This window comes from Protopterus annectens, chromosome 17.part0 (assembly GCF_019279795.1).
Source record: "Protopterus annectens isolate FY-2018-M chromosome 17.part0, PAN1.0, whole genome shotgun sequence".
NCBI classification, from domain to species: Eukaryota; Metazoa; Chordata; order Ceratodontiformes; family Protopteridae; genus Protopterus; species Protopterus annectens.
In genome coordinates, this window is record NC_056751.1 from 702,663,934 (window position 1) to 702,677,588 (window position 13,655).

At 44.1% G+C, this 13,655-nt stretch overlaps 1 long non-coding RNA gene across 1 annotated transcript; it reads left to right on the plus strand.

The window, feature by feature from the left end:
- Nucleotides 1-276: 276 nt before the first annotated feature.
- LOC122791262 lies at nt 277-10,127 on the plus strand. The gene is made up of 3 exons (XR_006363122.1): nt 277-3,182; nt 4,555-4,558; nt 9,357-10,127. It is a non-coding gene; the product is annotated as an uncharacterized LOC122791262 (long non-coding RNA).
- The last annotated feature ends 3,528 nt before the right edge of the window (nt 10,128-13,655 follow it).

A 13,655-nucleotide genomic window follows, 5' to 3' on the forward strand; every position in this document is an offset into this window, starting at 1 on the left:
CTTATAATATTGGTATTTACTTTTTACCGGGGGTGTTCCACACCATGTAATCACTTCCTATTTTGGGGGCTGTTGATATCTGGGGCAAGAAAAACTGATGTAATGGCATTGGCTGCATGTTTTATACCCCTGATGACCTGACATCATGGAAGAAGCAACAGCATCCGACACAGAAATCCCAAGACTCTGGTATTCAGGCTGACTGAGGGCTACCTGCAGGCAGATAACCCAAATGTGATGAATGCAACAGTGAATACACTCAAACATCTACATTTATGGTAAGTGTACACAACTGTACTTTATGTACTTACCATAACTTGGCATTTGTGTTGTCCATTTTCATTCTCCACTTCTCTCCCATGCATCCCCCAGCCTTGTCTGTCCTAGAAGTAGCTGGTAGATGGTATTTGAACCTTTCAGTTCCAGGTTTGAGCCCTAACATTTTCTTGGATTTTTTTCCATCTCTTTTATAAATTGGGAGAAGATGCAATAAACTTGATCTGACAAGTTGGGGAGAGAATTGTGCATTTTGGGTACAGGGAGGAGCTTGAGAATTGGATCTAAAGTCTTTTGTTTGTTGCCGAGTTGGATCAGAGGGTCAGATCCAAACCCATCTGTGAGAAAGAATGGAGCTGGACAATACAGATGCCAAGTTATGGTAAGCACATAACTTATACATTTTCAATTTGTGCCCTTTACAGAGACATGGATCCCTTCTCTGAACCAGTCTCTGAAGTTTTCAGTTTTCTGGTTTCCATTTTTAACAATGGAGTGAGTTATTCTACTATTAAAGTTAAATCAGTGGATATTTCTAATTTGCAATTAGGTGAGAATCTCTCCTCTTGCTTCTTTGAAGTTGTGCATGGCCTTTCTTAAGGGTGCCTTTTTACTCAGATCCCCAGTGGAAGACCTCACCCCCACTTGGGATTTGACTATTCTATTGCAAGCTCTAACCCATCCTCCTTTTGAACGCTCGGCAAGATAGACCTTAAGTTCTTGTCCTGGAAAACATTTTTTCTGGTCACTATCACTTCTGCTTGATTAGTACTGAACTCCAAGTCCTCCTTACTTGACCTTCCATAAAGGATAGAGTTTCATTATGGACAAACCCATCTTTTTATACCTAAAGTGGCTTCTGAATCCAACATAAATCAGGTCATCAATTTACCTGTGTTCTTTCCAAAATTCTCAAAGTTGAACACCTGCATCTTTTGGATATACACTGGCACTTAGATTTTTTTCTGCACAGAACCCAAGATTTTAGGAAAACTGACAAATTATTTGTATCCTTTTCCAAGAAAAACTTGGGTAAAGCAGTGTCTAAAGAGATGCTAGTTAAATGGTTGACTGACTGTATATCTTTTGTTTATAAAGGAGATTTATCTTTATCTAAGCTCCCCAAAGCACATTCCATGAGGTCCGAAGTCACTTATGCTTTTTGGTCAAGCGCGTCTATAGATGATATTTGTGCAGCTGCCACTTGCTCCAATGCTCAGAACTTTTTTGCTCCTTAGAGGTTAGATATACTATCCAGAAATAGGGCAGCATTTGATTGAGCTGTACTCTGGAATATCCTTCCACAAGGACTACCCAAGGTTCATCTTGCTGGGGACTGTGCTTCATCAGTTGAGGAATGAATGGAAATGGCAAAATCCAATACAAAAGTTGTGTGGTCACCATAATGATGCATCTGTGTTGTCCACTTTCATTCTTCCTCAACTTCCCTCCCTTCAACCCCCTTCACTCTTTTCCTAGTGAGACGTAAGGGATGTCCCTTTGGGAACCTGCCTGTTCCCTGTTTGGACTGCAGCCTTTCTGTATGCCTCTATCTTGTCTTTTGATATAATGATATGGTGTCATGTATATGTTAGTGTTGAGACAGCAAACTCAGTCTGAAGTATGGCAGGGATAGTAGGGCATCAGGGTAAAGGAAGGAGCTTGAGAGCTGGATCTGTGAGTCTAGTAAAGGCTGCCAAGCTGGATTCAAGTTCAGATCCAAGACCCATTCGTTGAAGAATGAAAATGGACAACACAAATGCATCATAATGGTTAGTACATAACTTTTGTTTCCTCCATCTTTGTTTTCTGTTGTCCTTGAAGGCAAGGGTTAAGCTACATAGAGGGGTGCTGTTATTTTGAGTAAAGGGGGGGGGGTCTTTTTTTTCCAACTAAATTTAAATCCCTCTCACAGCATACTGACTATATATATATATATATCTATATATATATATATATATATATATCAGGCTTGGGAGAGCATTGAAGTGTGGCCTGAGCCCGTAGAGCATCCACATAAGCTTGTCTCACTCCTGCCCCTGAGCCCCAGCATTCCTTCTGAGCTCCTTTCTCCACAAGAGCTCAAGCAATGGGCTGCCTGGCATGTCCATTCTCTCTGCCTGCACTAAGACCCAGAATTGTTAATCGAACTTGGCCACCTGGGCTATAATCAGGATTGTATCCATCTACATCACCAGTGCAAGTTACCAGCTCACTTATACAGTTAAGAAACATTCAAACAAGCAAGCAGCTAAGTAATAGGACCAGAGTGGTGGTCTATTATTCATGCTGTGATCCTTTCAGGCAGAAGGATGTGAAGTTCATTATGGTAGCCTTTGAACTCAGCCCTTTTATTTGATTGTAACCTATTAGGCATGCTCCTGTTTTCAGGAGCAGCCCTGGAGCAATATGTGTTTAATTAACTTGCTAAGTATCTCACGGCCTGTAATGAAGACCAGGAAAATAGTTGTCCTCAAAGTATCTTGCAAAATTGTAGATGGATGAATTCTTGTGATTCCATACTGTTTATATTTTTTAATTGGATGCTTGGCTTTTCTTTGTGAATTCTTACAAAGGAGTTAAAAAAGTCAGGAGACCTGAACAGTTTATCAGCAGTTAAACCCATTTCCAATTTGATCTGGTAGAGGATCCTCAAACCAAGCTTTTCCAGAAGAAGGTTAGTACAGAATTGGAGTTAGAAATATGAATTCTGTCTTCATTATCTTTATTCTACAGTCTATCTTCCCAGTAACAGCTGTTGAATGTTAATTCTTTTCGTTTAGTCATACTTTGAAATGATTAAAAGTACTTGCTGAAAAGGGCCTTTTTGTGATCTTAAAAGTCATATTATCTGATTCCTAGACCATCATATAGTATTAAACCAGTTAGCAAATGAAAAAAAAAAAGTTTGATGTTATGTGATCCTATCTCGCCTACATTCTGAATGATGGGTTCGGAGCCGATCCCTCGGCTCCGACTCGGCACGCTTATGCCAAAGAGCGAAGTCTCTTATTGGCTGAGCTTACTATATCCCAGGATGCACCACTACCAGTCCCCAGATCTCGCTTTGCGCTTCCCTGCGAAGACGTGGTCTCGAGCTGGCTGGGCTGAGTAGTTTTTATTAACTAACTTTTCTGTCAGTTTTTGCTGTTTTTTGGTCACAAAAGCTGTTTTAACGGCTATCGCTTCTTTGTGTACGTTTGGATTGAAAATTTTTTGTGTGTGATTGGGTTGAATCCAGGGCCTTCCCGGACTGTCAACCTGTTAAAACTTCACAGGGTCTCAGTAATCTTAGTTGTTTAGAGTTCCCTGTCATTTTCAGGAAGTGTTTGCGTTAAGCTATAACTGTGAGCTTAAATTTATCATCAGTAAATTGATAGTTGTTTACTTTCCTGTCAAAAGTACTAGAATTGTTTAACATCATGTCTCAAACTCCTAGGCCTTCGGGCTTTAAAAAATGTTCTAAATGTGGTTTCAAAATGTCTATCACAGACGATCATTCGCTCTGTGTATATTGTCTAGGGGCAAAGCACTTGCAGGAGTCATGCAGCGTATGTCACGCTTTTTCCTCAAGGGTCCTCCAGGAGAGGAAAAATAAATTGATTCTTAAGGGGTTAATTAAACCTTCCTTTGAAGAAGCCTTGGCATCCTCTCCTGCTCCAGCCAAAAAGAAAAGGGCTTCGGTTCCGACCAGTCCGTCGGATCCGACTGCCAAGAGACCTAGGCAGGCCTCTCCTTCGGCTCCAAAGACTTCGGAGCCGAGGTCGGAACAGTCTGCCTCGATGCCACCAGTATCGACTCCTCTGGCTTCGGAGCCGATGGCTGGGGCATCGAGAGGCGGGTCACCTTTGTCGGCTCCGCTGCTCTCGGAGCCGACAAGGGTCGCCGCCAGACACTTCCTCCTCGGCCGAAGTCTACCTCGGCACCGATGGAATCTGGTGTGAGTATTCCTCGGTGCCGATACTCATCGAGTCGCCGAGCCGGTCCCCTAGCCCTTTGGGGCCGATGGAGAGGCCTTCGAACCCGTTCTGTTTCCTCTCGGTCTTGAGAATGTCGGATTCTGATATAGACAGGGTGCTCCAAAGACTGTTCCAGTCCCCAGTCTTCCAAAATTTGTTTCGGTTCCGACCCAGTTGGCTTCGGAGCCGATGACCTTGGCCCACCCCATTGCCATTCCTCCTCCGACTGCTTCGCTCTGTCGGAGCAGGTGCTGCTGGAGCCGGTGGAGATCTCAGGGTCGGCTCCGACCCTTACTCCAACCCGGCCTTCGGGTCCGAGTTTGGTACGCTGGACTTCTTCGGCTGGACCCGGGGTGATGTTTGGGACCTATGCTTTCGGTTCCGAGCCTCCCCTCGGTGCTTCAGCTGCGGGACTTCCGTCGGCTATCACGGCTCGAGACCGGACACTCCCAGGATTCTGGGGGTCCGGCTTTCAGGGCCATGAGGAGTGCCTTGGCCAAGTCCTCTTCGGCCATCTCTCCGGCTTTACCGGCACCTTCCCTGGGCGTGGAGACTGGGTCTTTGGCAGTCCCCCTGTCTGTAGCCAGCGGAGCCCCGAGGCCTGAGGTTACCCCCAGTGGGGTTCCCTCCTCCTGAGGGTTCTTCGGAGTTGTCTTCAGAGGAACCCCCAAGGAAGAGATCGTGCAAGAGGAAGCACGTGGACTCCCCCGAGTCTATTACATCAGACACTGATATGGATGATGCAGAGGGGTCCCCCAACTCATCCTCGGATGATGTCTCATTTGCAGACATCTTAGAGATCCTCAAACAACGAGGCGGCTGGATATCCAAACCCCCCTCTGCGGACGAGTCAGTGCTCCTCAAGGCCTTTGGAGCTCAGCCCTCCGCCTCCTGGGTGTCTTCGCCCTTCGACGAGCTTCTGGATTTAGTTTGTCCAAGGGCCGTGGGAACATCCAGATACCGTGGAACCAGTCCCTTCTCGTCCAAATAAATTTTTGTCTGCTCCCCCCGAGAAGGAGTTCCTTACTGAAGGCGTGGCTGTAGATGCCATGGTGGTGGCATCTGCTACACAACAGGACGTGGCAGAGGCTTCAACGTCCGTCCATCCTCCTAATAAGGAGTCTAGGAGTATGGACAGGTACGGGAAGCACCCTGACTTCAGCGGCCTTTACCTTAAGGTCTCTGAATTATTTGGCACATTTTACCAGGCTTCAGAGGGATCTGGTCAAGGAGTTGTCAGATTCCCTCTCGGGTAACCTACCTGAGCAGCTAGCCCAGTCGGTTAGCTCTCAGTTGGCTATCCTTACGTCAATTTCTAACTCGTCCATGAGGCTCATTTCCTATGCGGCCGAAGGGGCGGGTAGAGCGGCAGGCACAGGCGTGGCTCTCGTGAGACAAGCCTGGCTCCGCTTGTGTCAGTTCATGGAGGCCTTCAAATCTTCCTTCACGACGCTCCCTTTGATGGGTCCTCATTGTTTGGACCCAAGGTGAAAGACACCCTTACCCGCTGTGAGCAAGAGGGAAAAACTTTATCTGCCGTAGGTGCCCGTTATTCCACTCCCTTTCGGCCTTACCCCAAGGCTAAAGGAGGGGGAAAAATGTGGTTCCGCAAATCTCGCAAGTTTTTCTCCCAACAGCAGGAAGATTCCCGTCCAGAGGCAGAGGACGGGAAATTTTTCAGGGAGACGCCGTCCCAGAGGCGGCAGAGGGCCCCGCAATTCTGGAGACCATGAGTCCTTTCGTGGCTCTTCAGCCTCCCACACGCCATGAGGGATTGCCCGGCTGTGCTGCTCGAGCCAGTCGGGTGTCGTTGCCAAGCACCTAAAAGCCTGGGAGTCAATCACTCAGGACAGATGGGTGCTTCGGATCATTGCCGGAGGTTACACCATCCCATTCACATACTCACCCCCACCGTCCAAGAGAATCCCGGACCCACCACCCAGTCAAAGGGAAATAGCAGCCGCAGAAGCTTTAAAGCTGCTAGAAAAAGGAGTCATCCAACCGGTCCCCACAGACCAGATCGGATCAGGAAATTACTCCAGGTTCTTTTTAGTGCCAAAAAAGACAGGGGACCTGAGGCCAATATTGGATCTCAGCAAACTGAACCAATCCGTCACGAAATCCAAATTGGGAATGGTCACGTTACAATCCATTCTCCCATTATTGGAGAAGGATGTTTGGATGTGCTCCATAGACCTCAAGGCCGCCTATTATCACATACCGATACATCAGGCGTCCAGAAGGTATCTGCGCTTCAGCCTGGGAGTCAGTCATTACCAATTTTGCGCTCTGCCCTTTGGTCTCACCACAGCCCTCAGGGTGTTCACCAAGTGTTTGGCAGTAGTGACGGCTCACCTGAGAAGTCTTGGATTCCAAGTGTTTCCCTATCTCGACGACTGGCTCCTGACTGCCACCACCAGGCATCTACTAATGGACAACCACAAAGCCACCATCTCCCTGGGTGTTTCCCTGGGATTACATTCAATTGGTCAAAGTCTGTCTTGCTGCCCTCTCACGCATAAAGTTTATAGGAGCAGAGATAGACTCAAGATTGATGCGTCTTTCTTCCTGCCGAAAGGATCCGAACTTTACAGGGCCAAGTTCAAGCTCTGATCTCGAGATCCAAAGCCCCAGCCAGGATGGTTCTACAGGTTTTAGGCTCAATGTCTGCCACAGTTCTTTTAGTTCCTCTAGCAAGATTACACATGAGGATTCTTCAGTGGCTCTTGTCAACTCAATGGTCCTTTCAGGATCTTCCCTCAATCATCACATCATGATTACGGAAATATGCAAAAGGGACCTGCGCTGGTGGCTTCAGACATCCAACTTGGATCAAGGGAAACCCTTTGTTCTCCCCCCTCCAGTGGTTACCCTGACGACAGATGCCTCCCAGATAGGGTGGGGGGGGCATTGTCTGGGCAGGCTAGTTCAGGGCTCCTGGCTTCCAGACGAAGCTCTTCTCCACATCAACGTGTTGGAGATGAGGGCTGTACTTCTATCCCTACAGGCCTTACACAAGTTTCTTCCTCAGGGCATCATCGCCATCCACACAGACAACATGTCGGTGGTCTGGTATCTGAACAAACAAGGAGGGACCAGATCGTACCCCCTTTGCAGAGAGGCCATGAGAGTGTGGGAATGGGCTGTAGCTACCAACCGTTTCTTGGTAGCGACCCACATCCCGGAAAGTCAAATGTATTGGCGGACAAATTAAGCAGGACAATTCTCTCTCCTCACGAATGGTCTCTAAACCGCACAGTAGCAGCCCAGGTTTTCAAGAGATGGGGACGTGCTGCGACCTATTTGCAACTCCACAAAACGCCAAGTGCCAAAGGTTCTTCTCCTTGATCCCACATCAAGAAGTACCAGCCATGGATGCTCTAGCACAACCTTGGCCAACAGGGCTACTTTATGCCTTTCCTCCAATTCCACTTCTTCCCAAAGTTATTCAAAAAGCTTCTCAACTGGGGTCTTTAATGATTCTGATTGCCCCATACTGGCCTCGTCAGATATGGTTTCCTTACCTGAAGAAGCATGCAGTGGACGATCCGTGGACCTTAGACCTGATTCCGGACTTGCTAATCCATCAGTCGGGACATTGGCATCAGTCCCTTCAATCCTTGAAATTGACAGCTTGGCTCCTCCACTTCCGACCTTAGTTAGAAGGCACACACTAGATCCGGAAGTTGTTCACATTTTATCTTCGGCCCACAAACCCACCACTAACAAATTGTACCTCAGTAAGTGGAAGAGGTTTGCTATCTGGGCTCAACTCAAGGGCTTAGACCCTATCACTGCTCCTGTCCCAGAGGTTTTGAAATTCTTAACATCCCTGTTTAATCAGGGATCTTCTGTCTCAACTATTAAAGTCCAACTAGCGGCTATCTCTAAATTCCACGAATCCACGGATCCTCCTTTGATGAGCAGCAGACTATGCAAAACGTTCATTAAAGGTGCGAGTCTATTAAGACCACCAGTTTTTCATCCTGCACCTCCGTGGGATCTTGATTTACTGCTTCGCATTAACATCTCCCCTTTCAAACCGGCTGCTACATGCGAGTTAAAATATCTGTCTTGGAAAACGGCATTCTTAGTGGCTATTACTTCTGCAAGAAGAGTTTCAGAGCTTCAAGCCCTGTCTATTAAACCACCGTACTTGATTTTCCACAAGGATAGAGTATCACTTAGGCCTAATCCATCCTTTGTCCCAAAGGTCTGTTCTAGTTTCTGTCTTCAACAATCTCTAGAGCTACCAGTTTTCTTTCCAAAATTCTCCAATGAAGCAGAATACACTCTCCATAAATTGGATGTTCACAGGCAATTACGCTTCTATTTAGACAGGACTCAGCAACTTCGTAAGTCAGACCAGTTGTTTGTGTCCTTCTCAGATAATAAATTGGGCCAAACCATCACAAAAGCCACTATCTCAAAATGGATCAGAGATTGCATAGCTCAGGCCTATTCTTCTTCCAATAAGCAACTTACAACATCTATCAAAGCTCATTCTACCAGAGCTATGGCTACTTCTATAGCTTTTCATTCCAAGCTTGCTATATCGAAATCTGTGCTGCGGCTACTTGGTCCAACCCGCACACTTTCATTTCCCACTACAAATTGGATGTGGCATCTAAAGGACGAGCATCTTTTGGTTCCACGGTACTCAGGAGTGTTTTCCAGTGAGCCACCCAGGATTCAGGTGCTAGGGACGCTGTCCCATCATTCAGAATGTAGGCGAGATAGGATCACATAACATCTTTTAGTTATGTACTCACCATAACTTCAGATGTTTGGGATCCATCTCGCCTACATTCCTAATACCCACCCTCCTTCGCCCCTGCCTTGGAGATCAGAAGAGATTGAACGGTTTTGAGTTCTACTGTTTTATCTTGTTTCATCTGACGATGTTATATAAGCAGGGCGTGCATGTATGCGGACAAACTAGATCTGGGGGACTGGTAGTGGTGCATCCTGGGATATAGTAAGCTCAGCCAATAAGAGACTTCGCTCTTTGGCATAAGCGTGCCGAGTCGGAGCCGAGGGATCGGCTCCGAACCCATCATTCAGAATGTAGGCGAGATGGATCCCAAACATCTGAAGTTATGGTGAGTACATAACTAAAAGTTCTGTCTGTCTGCTGTTTTGTGAAAGTTGGAGTATGAACCTTGCCATTAGAACTAAGCAAAGGTACAAGATGTGGTATTTTGTTACATGATTTTATTTCCTTACTGCAAACTTGGAATAAGCATTTCAGATTTCCTCATCACATTACTTTGTACATTATTATTATTACTTTTTGATTCTCAAAATTTCACATGCATGATTTCAGTCCTGTATTTTTGGAAGTGGCTGAGTTTTATTTCAGATGGGCAAGTGACTCCTGAGATCCAGAAACACATTTATAAAAGACTGATTTCTTTCCATTGTAAGCAAAGCCTGAATTTGCTAAAAATATGAAGGTTTTTGGCTCTTGTATGATTGTATCCATTGTGACAAAAATGTGCATTTATTTCTTTGGGTAATGTAGTCTGTTAAATCCAGTTCAGCAGGAGTGTCACTGAAAAGGAATGCTGCCTCTTCCTGAGATACATATTTGTTTTATAATTTTATAAAAGCTATCAAAAGGAAATATGATGATGGGAAATGTTTTTAAACACGCACACACCATGTATTTCTTGATAGGGACTATTTCATTGTTTTTCAATATCTTTGTTACCTTGCGTGTCTGTGGGAGAAATGAGGGCTGTCTGTTGTTTTGCCATCCATTAAAAAAAGAACTCATAGCTGTTTTAAGCTGTTGGGTGATGCTACATCCTTCTTGAGTCAGAATTTAGACTGGTAGACTAGCACTGCTTTTCTTATGGATGTTATTTTAATAATAAATTGCTAAATGTAGTTGTTTTGCAGCTTACTTAATCATGTATATGTTTGTATTAGTGAATGTCATTTTGTGTACAGTAAAATGCACTAATGTAGTATAAAAGTATCTGTAGAAGACCACCAGTGGTCTGTAAAATCCATCTGAGAGTAGTGGCAGTGGTCTGTAGAATCCAGCTGAGAGTAGTGGCTAACCCTTGTGTTTTTGGCTCTTGCCTGTCCTTGCCTCATCCTTTCTGTCATTTCTCACAGGTTGTCTTGAATCCCTCTGATAGCTTACACTGTACCAATGCCTTAGACAATGCATTGTAGGGCTGTAAGTTTGCCTCATCTGTCTTGAATTGTATGGAAGCTAACACCCATGTCCCCTCCTTTGTTCTTCCACTTCAGTTTTGCCTCCTGTTGGTTATTTAACAGTGTTGAATTGAGATTCTATCCATCTTTTTCCTTTCTGCTGTCCAGTAAATTTTTATAGCGGACTACTTCAGCCTATCCATTCCACTCACCATATTTTCTACCAACCTAATTTCACATCCTCTTTATGTCCCTTCAAATTGGAAACAGTGTTTCAGAAGTGTTCTTGACCAGTAATGTCACTGAACCCTGTAGTCTCTAACTTTTGATGGTTTTTTTTTTCTTAGTTTCCCCGTAAGTACCATCCATGCTGTCAAATAAACCAGTTTCCTGTCCACTTAATCATTTAGGCCCCAGTTTCTTACTATTTTAATTTCCTTTCTAGCCCTTTGTGATAGGCAGAGTCCAAGGCTTTTCTGCTGAAGTCTAGACTTCTCACATCCTTAGAGTTCCCCTTGTCCAACTCACTTGTAAACTAGTCATGGAAGTACATCAGGTTTGGAGTAGCTGGACCCCCCCCCCCCTGTGATATGGTGCCATGCTGCTGACCCTGACTTGTCACCAATAGAATTATTCAGGAGCTGCATGAAATCATCCCACTGAAAGTTGTCAGGTTTCTTTGAAACAGAAGTGAATGACAGACCCTAAATTTGTGACTCATTTCTAGGTTTATTTTTGTGTAAAGGAATTACTGTTCTTTATCGTATCGGTAGCTTTAGATATGTGGGTTATGTCCTATTTTGCCTGTCAAAAGTAAATCAGCTGTTTCAGAAATTCCTGTCAAAAAGAAGCAAAAAGTCAGACATATGTCTAATCCTGTCTCAATGTTTTTGGACAGTAGTGATTTATTGACTTAGCTCAGGAATCAGTTCAGGCTCTGGATCCCTTGCATTCTAGGTTTTCTGGGGAAAAGAAAAAACAATTCTTCATTTTCTGAGGAAGTTCAGGATTTTGAACCAGACAACGATCGTGAAGAAATAACTTCTGCTTTTTGTCCTCTGGTTTCTTATTCTGAGAGTCCCGTGGAAGGATTTTCAGTCACATTTTCCAGAATAAGTTAGTTGTTTCAGTGGGAACATACTGATTTTTAACTATATTTTAAGAAATATGATTTGCTGCAGCTGGAATTTCCTGAACCTGATTCAGTCTACTGTTCTTCCAGAACTAGAGGACATATTTGTTACAGCTTGTAACTTGCCTGATAGCCAGTCTGCTGATAGATTAAAGTTCCTTGGTTTTTATATGCAAACCCAGATCATACCCAGCAGTGATGCATCTGATTAATGCCAGTCCCTCCTTTTCTGCCAAGGATTGGAAAACATGTGATAGATTTTTAGGGAAAATTTATATTCTTCTGCAACACTTATTTCAGAATTCTCATTTGTCAAGCTCATAGTTAGTTTATGCTTGCCTGTTTTGAAAATATGAGGAGTATTATGACTTATTTTCTCTTATGTGAGGAAAAAAGCATCTTTGCATAATCTTATTGCTTCTGAGTCTCAAGTGTCTACCCACTGTGAAATGAGCGGATGATTCAGGTAATGCCACTTCCACGGCTGCTACTACTGTAACTGTTAGAAGGAGGTTTGCTTGGTTGCCTATTCAAACCCTCTCTGAGGATGTTAAACTTGAAATTTTGAATTTTTCCCTTGGACAGAGAGGTAGTATTTGGACCATCTGTTATGATGAGAGGCAAGCTGATTCAGGAAATTTCACAAGATTTGTCAGCCTTCTTTCTCCAAGTTTGTCAATGGTTTAATGCTACCTCTACATTTTGCATAAAGCAAAATAAGCTGCCACAGCAAGCTGCTAGTAAAAAGTAATGTCAAGAAGAAAGTACAGTTGTGTAAAATTTTACCATAACAGTAGATGTTCTTGCCTTCACCACTGCAGTATTCATCATGTATGGGATTCCCTGCTTTGGAAACCCGACATCTGACCAGTCTACCAAAGCCTACCATTGCTTTAAGGTATGTTGAAAATCACCCAAATGCTTCTCACATAGCGTAGAGCATAAAGGTGACATTTACCATCCTCAGAACTAATTGCCCCAGTAGGAACACCAGTCCAAGGAAAACCAATCAGTTCTGAGAATGGTACGCCTGAATGTCACCTTTATGCCCTACACTACTGTTGTAGTAAGATTTTATACAACTACTATGTCCTTACATTCACCACTGAAGTGTTCACATATGGGAGAGTGCCAAAGCTCAAGAAGAAACTTGGGAGGAGGAAGCAACAGTAGAACCCTCTAAGAACCCATGAAGAATGGCATTAGCAAAGTCAGCTATAGCTCTGGAGATACCATCCAACTTGTAGTGTTTGGTAAAAGTATGTACAGAAGTCCAGGTAGCTGATTCAAGAATAGAATTAGTGTCTAGGCCTTTGAAAAAAGCACCAGAAGAAGCCACAGCTCTAGTAGAATGAGCCTTTAGAGAAGAAAGGCTGTTGCCATGAAAAGTGTCACAAAAAGAAATAACTTTTGAAATCCAAGTAGAAATAGTTTGCTTGGAAACAGCTAATCGTAAAGACCTAGGATGAAAGGCAAAAAACAACTAATCAGATTTTCCTGATAGCTTTAGTCTTATCCAAATAAAATCCGAGCTGTCTGTGCATGTCCAAAGTATACAGCACCTTCTCACTGTCAGATTGTGGAGAGGGGAAAAAAGTAGGCAAATTAATAGACTAAGTGACAAATCATTAACTACCTTAGGCATAAAAGAAGGATTAGTACGCAAAGACACCCTGCCCTCATGGAATATCAAAAAAGGTGGACATGCCATAAGGGCTTGCAACTCAGACACCTGCCTGGCAGAAGTAAGAGCTAATAAAAGAACTGTCTTTCAAGAACAAAGTTGCAAGGAAGCTGAAACAGCAGGCTCAAAAGGAGCCCAAGTTAATTTCTCCAGAACAAAATTAAGATCCCAGGGAGGAGAAAAAGGCTTCCTGGGAGGTCTAATATTAAGGACACCTTTAAGAAATTGTTTAGCCTGAAATCTAGAAGCTAAAGGAGGAGTAAAAACAGACAAGCAGACAGTAAGTGAACTGAGGTTATGAGAGCGACACCAAATAGAAAACCTCTTCCAAAGGAGTTTCTAGTAGTAGGTTTCTTGGTCTCCTGCAGGACCAGCATGCAGCATGTTCTTAGAAAGGTGTCTATGAAGAATCAAAACCCTGTCACCCACAGTGTCA